At 43.1% G+C, this 12,135-nt stretch overlaps 1 long non-coding RNA gene across 5 annotated transcripts in view; it reads right to left on the reverse strand.

The window, feature by feature from the left end:
• LOC311596124 overlaps nt 1-12,135 on the reverse strand; it is a 96,427-nt gene that overhangs the window by 79,523 nt on the left and 4,769 nt on the right. Inside the window, exon 2 of one of the 5 annotated variants that reach the window (XR_014778719.1) lies at nt 3,221-3,326. The exons of the other annotated variants lie outside the window; for them this stretch is intronic. This is a non-coding gene — a long non-coding RNA (uncharacterized lncRNA). The remainder of the gene's footprint in view (nt 1-3,220; nt 3,327-12,135) is intronic. 5 annotated transcript variants of the gene reach the window in all.

Raw genomic sequence — 12,135 nt, forward strand, 5'->3', positions numbered from 1 at the left:
CTCTAGAGTGAATCTGAGGAACCAAATGCCTCCCTCCACCCCTCTGCTGAAGACACTGGCACTCCTTAAAAAACGCTTCTTAAATCTTAGCTATGGGTCTTCGCCACCTAGCTGAGAGGCTGAGCTTAGTCTGAAGAAAAATTAAGAAGGGATGACACAAATCCCCAACAGTGACATTAGGTACTCGTTTGCTCCTTCTATAAATATTCCTAGGACTGGAGCAATTGCTTGGCAGTTAAGAGAGCATATGGCTCTTACTAAAGACCTGAGCTTGGTTCCCAGCACCCACATCGGGCGGCTCACAACCACTTATAACCTGCAACTTCCTTCTGGCCTCTGAAGACATTTATACTTATGTTCCCATACCCACAGGTAGGCATAGATGTAATTTAAAAATAAAAATGTTCTGAGCAGCACATACATAGAACATTGTGTGATAATGAAATTAGAAATATTTTAAAAATTGATATTTTTGCACCTAGCTAAAGAGCTACAGGCAATCCATGTTTGCTGAGGAAGAACCCATCTTCTCCAGGGGATATCGAAGCCCAGTGGCCAGCCCTAAATAAATACATACATGAGCAGCACTCAGTGGCCTCGGCAGATTGTACTTAAGTACTAGAATGTATATATGAGCATACATATGTAACGGTAATAATTAAGAAGCGCTCACAAAGTTGAGAGGGAGTGGGGTACACAGGAAATGCTGCAGAGGGAGGAGTGTTGAGCAAAAACGCCATGGATACCTACTAATGTGTGAAATCTCAAACAAATCATAACAAAATTAATGCTCAAAAAACAGCTGATACATCCTGGATCCAGGGATACAGCTAGGTGATTACATACATGCCTAGAATGAATAAGGCCCTAAACTTAACCTCCAGGAACACCAACAAATAGGGTGGGGTGGGGGGAACACTAAGATACTTATTTATCTAATCTCTCGATCTCAGCACAGTCCCATATACCTCAGGCTAGTATTAAACTCACCGTGTGCCATAGGGTACCCTTGAACTTCTGGTCCTCCTATCTCCACTTCCTGTGTGCTAGGATGGCAGGCATATACTACCATATCTGTTTTTATGCAGTACTGAGGATCCAACCCAGGACTTCATGCATGCTACACAAGCATTTCACCCACGGAGAGATGCTCCCAGTCCTTGCCTTATAAAGCTAAGATAATAGGTACATATCTTATAATAATGAGATAGAAAGCATTAATTTCTCAGTGAGCAGTACAAGTAAAGTACCATACTCAGGAGGGTTTGGAGACATTTGGAATTATTTGTGGTAGAAGGGATCAAGAAAAGCTTCATAGGAAGCAAAAAAAAAAAAGGCATTTAAAATGACCTTTGAGAGCTGGGTGGAATTTGGACCTGAAAACAAAAGGTAAGAGCACCAAAGTGGAAGAACGGGCCTGTTCAAGTCTGCCTGAGCGAGATGCACAGGGAGCGAGGCATCTCCCTCAGCCTAGCTGAAGAATAGCTTCAGCTTCCATTGAGAACTGGGGTTCACATGCTAAACAATGCAGGCTTTGAAGGTCTGTGGGCTGGTGGGCGGTGAGTGGGGCTTCAGGACTCAGAGGGCAAGGCAGGTTAGGACGGAGTGCAACCAGAGGCAAGAATACAAGTCAGGACAAAAATACAGTTGGATAGGAGAGAGAGAGAGAGAGAGAGAGAGAGAGAGAGAGAGAGAGAGAGAGAGCGAGCACTAAGGGTATCATCAGAGAAGCCTGAAGCATGAAGAGAATGAGGTAGATGAGAGAAATGCTGTCATGTCCACAGGATTTGGTCACAGGTGATCCAGTGACATCAAGGTTATCCTCAAGTGGGTCTTCTGGTTGTCTAGAAGACTAGTAATACTGTCACCGTGAAAACAGAGATTATCTTTTAGGGTCCCTAGACTCATGAATAAAATAACTTAAGAACAGATTCAAAAGAAACCCCAGTGGCAATTTTATTAGCAGTTAGGGAAAAAATATAAAGTACAGGGTATGTGACAATCCTGGCCACCACCAAGAGGGGAGATGGAGAAAAGGCCGTGCCTTTTAAGCTGGACATGGGATAGAAACAGACAGCTTGTTTAGAAAGGAAAAGTCATTCTCCAGGATGGAAGCAGGAAGTTGAGATTGGGGGTGGGGGTGGGGGAACCAAAAGAATGGTGGGTGAAAAGCAGAGAGAAAGGGGCCCAGGCAGGCTAGCCCAGGACATGAATGCCTCAGGGGTGGGTTCTGCTGCAGGCAAGCTTAGGAGCTTCTAGCTAGAGTGCTGCTTTTCACATGGAGAGTGGCCCATTAAAATGTCAGGTTATGAGAAGGAGAGAGCAAGTGAAAGGAGAAAAGAGAGAGATCAAATCATGTTTAAAATAAATTTGATTTTCATGGGGGGGGGGAGGGGGGACAAAAGAATGGAAGCAAGCTAGTGAGCTAAGGAAAAGAGCCCAAAAGGCGTGCAGCCACCACGGAGTAGTACAACACCGCACCCCACGGCTTGATATTTCTCAGGGCTCGTCCAGAGCTTGTTCTGTAGTTAGATGATATTGTGGTTTGAATAGGTATGTCCCTACCCTCCCCCCACACACCCCCACACACCACCACCACCCCACCCCGCCCACCACAGAGACTGGATGCTTGGCACAAGGGGAGGAGCACTATTAGGAGGTGTGGCCTTGTTGGAGGAAGTGATTCGCCTAGATCTTTGTCATCTATAAAATGTGGCTACAACATTGTTAAGAAAATTTAACATGAGAATTAAAACACAAGTGGGTACATTATTCATCCCCAGTAAATGGTGATTAGTATTAAACAAAGTGGAGTTGAAAAATGTTTCTCTTTCTTGACGCAGGATCGCGGCCTTCCTTACCCTCCATATTCCCGATATTGTGAGCACTCATCCTAATCACTCAGAGTAGAAGCTTAGGAATTAGCTCACATGCCCCACTCCTTAACTCCCACACCCGTGTGTCTACCGCCTGACTTACAGGCAAAAGGTTTCATGGTTTAGCCTCTGGAACAAAAGACAGTTTTCTAAGTGTGTGTGTGTGTGTGTGTGTGTGTGTGTGTGTGTGTGTGTGTGTGTGTGTGTGTGTGTAGACATTATTATTTTTCACGGGTAACTTTACAAATTTCCCAAATGTTCTCTGTGAATCACTCGATTATACTAAATCAGTCACTTGGGCCCACCTGATGAAAACCAACAAATTTAAAGAAAAACATCCTTACATCCTGACCTCGAGGACCTCCTGTCACGCCCTTCCAACGCCTCTACGATTTCTTAACTGGTTCTTTGGCTCTGGGACTGTCAGTCTTCCCCGGGACATTGGCATCTCTGTTCAGGGGTTCCAAAAAAAAAAAAAAAGGAAAGAAGGAAGGAAGGAAGGAAGGAAGGAAGGAAGGAAGGAAGGAAGGAAGGAAGGAAGGAAGGAAGGAAGGAAGGAAGGAAGGAAAAGAAATGTTAGCATCTAAGCTTGAAGATTGGGGTTTAAAGAATTGGTGAAAAGCTCTCTTCCTGGTTGAGAGTGGCCCCAGGAAGTAGCGGCGAACAGCGCAGCCGTTCAGAGATCCGTGACTTAGACAATGCTGCCACCCATAGGTCAAAACTTAAATTGCGTCTGGTCGTCTTCCCTAATTAAGAGTGACTTAATGGAACATTTCCCAAGGACTTGGCGCTGTTACCGGAATTGTAACTGAATTGTTACTGCCACGATAATAATAGGAGCTTCAACAATAAGCTTTTGATATTCACGACACAATTATAAAACAGGCCTACGAGCTTGGGCTGCTGCAGAAACGAGGCTCTGGAAATGCAGAGTAAGAAATTAGTTCCAGCCCAAAAAGAGAGTAAGAGGAGAGAAAAGTGGGCCAACTGCCCTGAGGGGGAGAGCAAGTGAAGAAAGAAGACACCCCTCGCACACCACATATGCACTCAGCAGGTACCATGTGAGAAATGATGCTAAGCCCCAGAGTCGCAGCTGCCTTGAACTTGGGTCTCTCTGCCTTGCTCCCCATCTATTCTCAGGATATCAGATCAAAACCACGTGAGCTGTTCTCGCTTCTGAGGACTCCTGCGTATCTAAACTCGCTCTGACCACTTTCCTGCTGGAGTCCTAGGGAAAGCTCTAAAACGATGCCTTAGGTTTACATTGCAAATGTTGGAGGACAGCTATCCTAGAAATTGTGGTGTCCCAGATTCTCTTAATTTGGGGGAGTCTTTCACCCATTTCCCCTCCCTTCTAAAAACCTCTCCTGGCACTAGATTCGGAAACAGTTGACAGCTGTACCCCGCCATCGGACAGCCATTACTTACCAGTGGTTACTGGTACTTGAAATGTGGCCAGTCCAAATTGATACACACCTTGCCTATAAAACCCACACTGACTTCTAAGTTGTCTTCGTGCATAAATTAAAATATAAACTGTCTCCTTAATGGTTTTAATATTGACGGTACATTAACATCACACTAATTTTGGATATATTAGGTTAAGAATGCTGTTAAGATTAACTTTTCACTGACAACTTTTTGCTTTGTAAGGAGAAAGTTTTCTATCGTGTGGATGGGTACCACTATGTTTCTATTGAGCATCTGTAGATCAAAGATGTATGCACGAACTTCTGGAAGTAAAGGCATTTCTTAAATTAATTAGTACAGTATCCCAGGCATGAAACAGAAATCTATTTCCTACTCAGTTGATAGGTAAAAAGCTGCCACCTGAGCCTCAGTTAAGACAACTATAATCAGTAGCCAGGATTCTCACGTCGTGGGGAAACTAACGAAGTTTGACTTCCTCTGGTTGTGTCTCTCGTGGGCCAGTCACTGGTTTATTATTTACCCAAAAGTTCCCATCCTGCAGATTCCATTGATAATACTGCAATCTACGTGCTAGACCAGGCTCAATAAAGAACATAGTGTTTCCAATAAAGAAAACGGAGGGGCTGGAGAGATGGCTCAGCAGTTAAAGAGTTTGCAGTGCAAGAGTAAGGACCGAGGTTCAGATCCCAGAACCCACACAAATGCCAAAGGAACCTGGTGGCCCACGTGTGTAATCCCAGCGAGAGTATCCACATCTGTAAGCTCCGGATTTGATTGAGAGGCCTGCCTCAATGAATAAGGTGAAGGAGTAAAGAAGGATGACTCCCAACATCAACCCCGGGCCTCTACACACACGGTGGGGGGGGCGGGGGACATGTATGCACACATTCCCACAAAGGTACATGTGCACCACAGAGAGAGAGAGGCATGTGTGCACATGTGCACACAAAGTATGCATACAGCAACACACACACACACACACAAAGGAAATGGACAGTTTCTTAATGGAGTTATTTCTATTCCACTCAGAAATGTGCTGCAAAGAAAGGCTGTGGAACCTTCTTGCCCTTGTCTAGGGAGATGCCTTCAAGTGAAATAGGAATGCTGTTGTGAATTAAACACAGGTCATGTCCTAGGAGTAAACCAATTCAGCCCCAAAGGCTCTTTCTCAAACTAACTCGAGTGTAAAACTTATCATAACAACCTTGGGAAATCATTAGATTCCTAAATAGACTTCAAATTCAAAGTTACTGACTAGGAGTTAAAAGGGCAGGTACAGCTGATGAGCCATGAGGCTGGTAAACTTACCAGCCCATTAGTTCAAACTATATGAGTCACTTTTTTGAGGGGCACTTGAAACAATGGTGGCCTGTGTGCCAGCAGGAATGCGCCCTGCCTGCCTGGGAATTCTATTGGTGTGTTGTTTTTACTCCTTACAGTCTACTAAAATAATAATATATGTTCCACACTTACATGTTTTATATCTCAAATTACTCCAAATAAAATGAAACTGTTAACAATATTCTTAACCAAATCTCTATCCATCATGACACTAGCTTTTGGAGTAGGAAAACTAATTTCTCAAGTTCACCTTCAAAACCAGACTCTGATTCCTCACCCTATGCAAAAAGGAGCACTCTCGGCTCACTAAACCAACGAGAAAAAGTAACTGTAGTCTGAAGTCCCCTAGGAACTCATTTGAACACTGCACAGTGCAAACTCAACAGCTATCTTCTGCCAGCTCTTTTCAATTTTCTTTGCTATGTGTGATATTTTCCGTGGATGAGACCGGAGATGTTTGGTTGCAAATGACTGTCAGATGTTTAAACAATCTTGTTGCTGAAACATGATAATTTCCAGAAGCTCTCTTTCTGTACATGGTATCTTTCGGTAAGACCCACCACAAAGAAAATGAGTTGAGCAAGAAAAATGGCAGAAGAGCTGGGAATTAGCCAGAAAAACTAGACTATAACATGCCTCAAACAAAACAAAAAAAAAAAAGAAAGAAATCACTAATAGGAAACAGGCCAGTTTGCAGGGGTCACGGAAAGAATACACGCTGGCTTCCCAGCAACTGGCCGCGTTTCAGAGTCGGTAACCTCCAAGTTGTCAGGGAGGATTGTGGTTAATGCTGTGAAAGACGTGTGCTGAAAGATTTCTAGTTGCCCTTAAATTCCTGAATTCGGAGTCAGGACATCATACCACACATGTGCAAAACAGAAAGTCTGGTAAAGTCTAAACGGGCCCCGCTGTAAGTAAACCCACTATTATGAAATCTCAACTCATAAAATCAATACATTAGAAGGCAATCATTAGTATTAAAAAGGAATTGGGCTTTAAAATATTTTAGTGAAATTTTCTCTATTCACATATTAGGTTAAGTTATATGGAAATACCAGTATTTGATTGCTTTAACCCCCCTCAAAGATAAAACTCACACAGTCTGGTAATTCCATATGACTCAACCTATATATTTCACTATATAGACGCTGATGCTTTTTTTCATGTGTATGCATATTTTTTCTGCATATCTGCATCTGCACCACATGCCTGGTGCCCATGGAGACCAGAAGTGGGCCTGGTTCCCGGAACTAAAGTTACTGGCACTTGTGAACCCCCATGCATGTTCTGGGGATCAGACTCCAACCTTCGAGAAGAGCAGCGAAATCTCTTAACTGCTAGGCCATCTCTCCAGCCTCCAGAAGTAAATAAAAATTTAATTAAAAAAAAAACTTCCATGGGGCTAGAGGGATAGCTCAGTCTCGAGGAGGTGCTTCTTACACAAGTATGAGGACCTGATTTGTTGTAGCCTCAGGACCACAGAGAAGAAAAGGGCAGGAGCTGTAGTGTGTAGTTGCCTTCGAAGTGCTAGCGAGGGGGATGCAGGGGGTTCAGTGGCTATGCAGACCAATTAGTGGAGCTATAGGTCAATAAGTGACTCTGTCTCTCCAAAATAAGGTGAATGGCACCAGAGGAATAACAATTGAGGTTGTCTTCAGGTACACACACACACACACACACACACACACACACACACACACACACACCACATTTCCCAAAATTAAAGATAGACAGGAGGAGCTGGGCGTGGTGGTGCACACCTGTAATCCCAGCACTCGGGAAGCAGAGGCAGGCGGATCGCTGTGAGTTCGAGCCCAGCTTGGTCTACAAAGTGACTCCAGGACAGCCAAGGCTAACAGAGACCCTGTCTCAAAAAACCAAAAAAAAAAAAGATAGACAGGAGGAGCTGGAGAGATGGCTCAGTGGTTAAGAGCACTGGCTTCTTTTCTTCTAGAGGTCCTGAGTTCAATTCCCAGCACCCACATGGTGGCTCACAGCCATCTGTGATAGGATCCGATGCCCTCTTCTGGTGTGCATGAAAAACAGAGCACTCATATGCATAACATAAATACATCTTTTTAAAAAATAAAAATAAACAGGAAAATACTTTATCCAGCATCTTCCATTTGTATGTAAGGTTTCAGCAGCATAGCTGTTTTCATCTGAGTAGCAACATAGACAGACAGAAATAGTGATATGTTCCCAAAAGCTAGAATAAAGGGTTTTGAGTGTTATCTGTTGAACAAATGATTTATGAAAAACAAATCTCAATAGCACAAGATGTAACGAGTGATGACTAGGAATTTTGGAAGCGAAGTTGGTACTGCCTAAAATAAAAGCAACACTGGCTACAATTACCTATTTGTATATTTCAAAGCAGCCTTGAATGAAATTAAACTTCTAAGCCACATCCCCAAATCATTTTTAAAATATGAGAATCAGAGAGTGAAAAGGGAGTGATTTGAATGATCAGGATCTACCTGCCCGTCTCAGCACTCGGGAAGTGGGAACGGAAGGGTATCGAGTTTGTGGCCAGCCCGGGCTGCAGGAAGACCTGTCCAGAGAACACCCTCCTCCCAACTTACACATCCAAACAAGGACTGCTCTTTCAGAAGTGCTCGTGGGAAGCTGCGTGTCTAATTCCGAGTGACGCGGCCACCTAGATCAGAATGCCTGTGGAATGTTATCCTTGGAACCATCTTCAAAGATACATAAGAAAAACAGACCATTTCTTACTAGTCATTTTCATTTTATTTCTAAGTTCCAAAACGGCATTGGCCAGCTTCTTGATTTCCTTAATTCCCAAAGTCCATTCCAGATGCTTTTCCACTATTGGCGGAAACACATACATGTAAACTAGAGACTCAGGAAAGGGAAGCGTGGCCACGCCGAGGGTGTCCACACGTGCCTAGTGCACTCGCCCCTTGCCCATTCCTTCTGCTTCTCGGCCATCTCCTTCCTCCCTCAGCGCCCTCCACCTGGTCTGGGATCTCTAAACCAAGGTGATAAGGAAAGAAATGGTGAGCTGTCTCCTCCCAACCCCCACTACAGTTTATGTCTCCGCACTGTTTTAATCTATTCAAAAATACAAAGTAAGTGATCTGCACCTACTTTTCAGAATGTGGTGAGCCATTTAAGATGGAATCTCTACCGCAGGGGGGAGAGGCATTGTGGCACGCAAATAACAAACTGTAAATGTCTAACTGGTATTTTAGAAAGCAAGGGAGATGTTTCTGTGGAAAACATAAAGGGTGGAGAATAAGGGGGAAAAAATCAGGTTACTTATTTTAAACAAATATTGACTTGTTTTAAATAGGTATTGTCATTCACGCCCATGTTCAAAGCAGGCGCAATTTTACTTTAATGACGGAGAATAAAGATATTGAAAACAATGGCCATCTACAAGAGGAGGAGAGGGGCCTTAGAAAAAGCTACCCTGGGACGCCTTGACTCTGACTTCTGACCACTAGTACTAGGCCAGATTAATGTCTATTGTTTAAGCCACTTATTCTAGGTGGTCCCCAAAAAAAATCAAAACAGGGAAAGTTACCGAAAACCCTATAACGCTGCCCTTCCAAATGCCTCCAACTAGAGGTATCTTCTTGCCTGTGTAAGTTTGCTGGGCTGGACTCTTCACTGAAGATGCTGTGGTGCCGCATCAGGACAATCAGAATCAGAGTGGAAAATGACGGAACATGCATTTCTTCTGTAAGAGTGGCAGGCAGGGCAGAAGCAAGGAGCCACTGAGCCTGTGAAGGTACAGAGCTTTTCTGGGGCTCTCCAGCTCAGCATCCCCGAATCTGGGAGGCCCGTCAGTCATTCTTGTATGCCGTCATAACTACTGTAAAAGAGCTAATCATGGACTTCGTGGAGGGGGGAACACCTGGCAATTGTTTCCAATACAGCTCCCCGCTGCTAGGAATTTGCCTTGAGTATAAAATAACAAAATGTATCAGGGTGTGCCTCTGAACTTCAAGGATGTTCATCCTAGCCTTCTTCGTAACAAGACAGGGAAATGGAACCAGCTAAATTGTTTACTACAAACTGCTTGAACAAAGTATAAGTACGTCTACACACTGAGTTGAAATGCACCCTTAAAGAGAATGGCATGGCAGAGATGTGGCAGAGATGCCTGGGTATAAAGAGTAAAATAAAGATCTGTAGTATAACAAAGTTGTTTGTTAATTTTTTTTTGAGATTTACAGTTGTCTTGTGGACGTGCATGCAGTGCCTACAGAGACCAGAAGAGGGAGTCAGATCGCCTGGAATAGAGTTGCATATGGTTGTGAGCTGTCATGTGGGGGTTGGAAACTGAAGCCCCATGCTCCTAACTCAAACTTGGGTTTGAATTTAGACATATATTTATAATCATTTACTCATTTATTCATCTATCCACCCACTCAATCAATGTGTATGTGTGTGTGTATCTGTGTGTGTGTGTGTGTGTGTGTGTGTGTGTGTGTGTGTGCACATGGAGTTGCATATGGTTATAAGCCATGAGGTCTTTTGAAAGAGTAACAAATGCCCTTAACCATCGAGCCATCTCTCCAGCTCCCCAAATATGAATCTATAGAGTTTTTTTTTCCAACTTAAAGATATTATTTTAAAGATATTTTAAATGACAAGCAAACTTTATTCTTATTTTTGCCTTAGAGCTGGTTTCTTTTTTACTAAGTTTTTGTTTTGTTTGCTTTGGTTTGCTTTGGGTTCTCAAGACAGGGTTTCTCTGTATAACAAAGCCCTGGCTGTCCTGGAACTCACTCTGTAGACCAGACTGACCTCAGACTCACAGAGATCCACTTACCTCTGCCTCCGGGGTGCTGAGATTAAAGGTGTGCACCACCACACCAGCTTTACTAAGCACTTTTGATGGAAGGTCTTTAAGCAAAGAAAGTTTTATCTCTTTCAGTTTGAAACATAATCCAGTTATATCCCCAATTTTGTATCTCTGGTCTTTTTCTACTGAAAAGCAGATAAGATCTTGCTGGACTTATTGCTTTCATATTTAAATTCATGATATTATGCACATAATTCAGAAATCTGGAAAACAAATCTGTAGCACATATTAAGCACTCAATAATGAGTATTACTGAGTATGCAGTAGGTACAAGACCTTGTTCTGGCTGGTGATCAACTTTGAAGTGTGTACCCTTCAAAGAAGTAGTGGGGGTGGCAAACAAGAAGAAATACAGCCGGGCAGTGGTGGCGCACACCTGTAATCCCAGCATTGGGGAGGCAGAGGCAGGCGGATCTCTGTGAGTTCGAGGCCAGTCTGGTCTACAAAGCGAGTCCAGGACAGCTCAAGCTACACAGAGAAACCCTGTCTCAAAAACAAAAAGAACATAATAAATACATAAAATGCATTGTATAGTTGAATTTATAAGCAATAGAGTCAGAAGAAAGAAGGTAAGGACAGAAGTTTGTAATATTTTATTTTAAAATAATCTTAAATATATGGGAAAGTTATAAAAATATTATAAAAAACTATATATCATATATATACATACACACACATATGTGTGTGTTTACATCCTCTATATTCATGTATGTGTGTGTGCATTAGTTACCAGTATGGGCTCACAGACTATTTTATTCAGTAGTCCATAGGCTTGCGCGTGTGTGTGTGTCTGTGTGTCTGTGTGTCTGTGTGTCTGTGTGTCTGTGTGTTGAAGGATTGGAGCTAATGGCCTAACACACTCTAGGTCCAGACAGATATACCCTCACCTTACTATTTCTATTGAGCATCAAGTTCATAGCACATCTTAATTTTTTTTTTTTAAAGAAAGAATCACATAATGTAGTTCAAGATGGCCTTGAACTTGCAATTCTTCTACCTCAGCCACCCAAGTACTAAAATTACAAGCAGGCACCACCATGCCTGGCTTGTGTTCCTTTGCTATTTTTTAAACATAGAATTTCATGTGATCCAGGATGGCCTTAAACTCAAGCAAAAAAAAAAAAAAAAAAGATTTGAACTCCTGTTCTCCCTTCCTCCACCGGTCAAGTGCACAGATGTGCCACCACTCCTGATTTTATGTGGAGCTGGGGATAAAACCCAGGACTCCATGCATGCTGGACAGAGATGCCACCAACTGAGATACATCCCGCTCTGCCTTACTTTTCATAGGCTTCCCGTGGTTTCCCTGGTAGGTGATTTTAGCAGTTTCCTAAGGAGCTCTGATTCATTTGACTGGGAATAGTATCTGTAAAACAGAGGCCCAGATCCTCCTAGGTGTATTCTCTGGTCACTCCAGTTCTGATCTAACGATACAGGTAAGGGTCTCCCCAGCCACGGAAATATTTAAATATTTGGTACTAACATGTAGTCTGCAGAAGCAACTTCATCTAGGCAAAGAGTTCAAAGACACTGTGTAAACTTCAGTGGTGGTTTGTGGATGTGGTTTGGTGACAGTGACAGTTTTAGTATGGAGGAAATGTCCGTTTCAGGCTGTGGTGGCAGCTGTGTTGGTAGTGCATATGGCAGAAA

The sequence above is a fragment of the Acomys minous genome, assembly GCF_964271855.1.
Source record: "Acomys minous genome assembly, chromosome: 1".
Taxonomy (NCBI): Eukaryota; Metazoa; Chordata; class Mammalia; order Rodentia; family Muridae; genus Acomys; species Acomys minous.